Genomic DNA, 1,530 nt, shown 5'->3' with positions numbered 1-1,530 from the left:
ATGCAAAAGAGGGACATGCAACAAAAATCATGCATATTTACCATTTTTCATGCATGTTTCAACCCCCACTTAATCTATGCTTGTCCTCAAGCATGTTTTATATGAAATAAAATACAGTAACCCAAATAACGAGTAAAAATAAAACTTAAGACTACTCCCCATGTGTCTTTTAACGATGTTGTACGTGTTGGGGGTAACAACTTTGTAGGATGTTAAAGATTGTGGAGACTTGGGTTTCCATTGTTCCAAGTCGAGCTTCGATCCGGCTTAAACGTGCCTCCACAGGTAGAGGTTGCTCCTCTTACTCCCTAGTAGTGAAGTGTGGATGTTGGCGAAATACCATATTTTGGCGAGTAGTTCGTGACCCTGGAGGAACAAAATAACACGTAGTAGGGGTGCTGGCAAGCAAACCCATAGAATCCAAACAATATTTATCTAGGCTATCCATACTATATTCACATGTTAAGGACGAGAAATCGACTTCAGAGGGAAGAAGTCCAGAGATAAAATTCGTAATATATGACCCCAAATATTAGTGGATGACTACATCGCAAATCAACATGAAAGTTTCGTGCAAACCAATATCCTAAATTAACTTTAAATTCAGAATGCATGCACCACAGAAAAACAATTCAATTTTAGTTAAAAAAGATGACGAATCATTTCGACCAAAAAAACTGAAGGCTAAAAATTGATGAATATATCTTAAAGAGGATTCATTCACCAATAAGTCTTTTGTGGTTTTTGGATTATAAAGTTTATTTCCAGAATGAGTTAAAGCACAATAAACATCTTGAGCATCAAAGTTACTTGAAATATTTAACAGAGTAGTATGATAGGAATCAGATTGAATATTGTTAGGGTCGATTCAGAAATCGACATCCAAGTCCTTACCAAGTAACCGAAAATAGATAATGCTTTGTGTTTCAACAGTTCGTAATGCATTAATATTAAAGATAAATGTGATGCAGAATTCATAAATCAATTCATAATATGCACTACATGAAATATTTTCAAATGAATTCCAACCAATAGCATCAAAATAGCCAATGACAGCATCACAAATATTTAACATATCAAGAGTGTAAAGATCGATTTGCTTATAGATCGGGAGCAGACATTGTTGGATGTCGTCGTATTTTACGAGATGCTCTGAGGTTAAAAAGTTTAGAAACCCTCGTAATCTGTAACACCCCTAACCCATATCCGATGCTAGAATAGGGTTACGAGGCATTATCGGACAATACATCTCATTCACATACAATTATACAATCATAAACAAAATCCATTCACAATGTCCCTTATGAGACCCTACAAGACCTTAAAACATGCTTAAGAGTGGTTCGGGACTAAACCGATCACATTTAAAAATTCCAAACACTTAGAAAAATTTCATGAAATCATAGGTCACACGCTCGTGTGAACAGGCCATGTGCCTCACACGGCTACCAGACACGCCCGTGGCACATGCCGTGTGAAAACAGGGCATACATTCTGACTTGTACCACATGACCGAAGACACGCCCGTGT

Source organism: Gossypium arboreum, chromosome 11 (genome assembly GCF_025698485.1).
Source record: "Gossypium arboreum isolate Shixiya-1 chromosome 11, ASM2569848v2, whole genome shotgun sequence".
Taxonomy (NCBI): Eukaryota; Viridiplantae; Streptophyta; class Magnoliopsida; order Malvales; family Malvaceae; genus Gossypium; species Gossypium arboreum.
The sequence above is the reverse complement of the archived record's forward strand: the minus strand, read 5'-3'. Positions refer to the sequence as shown.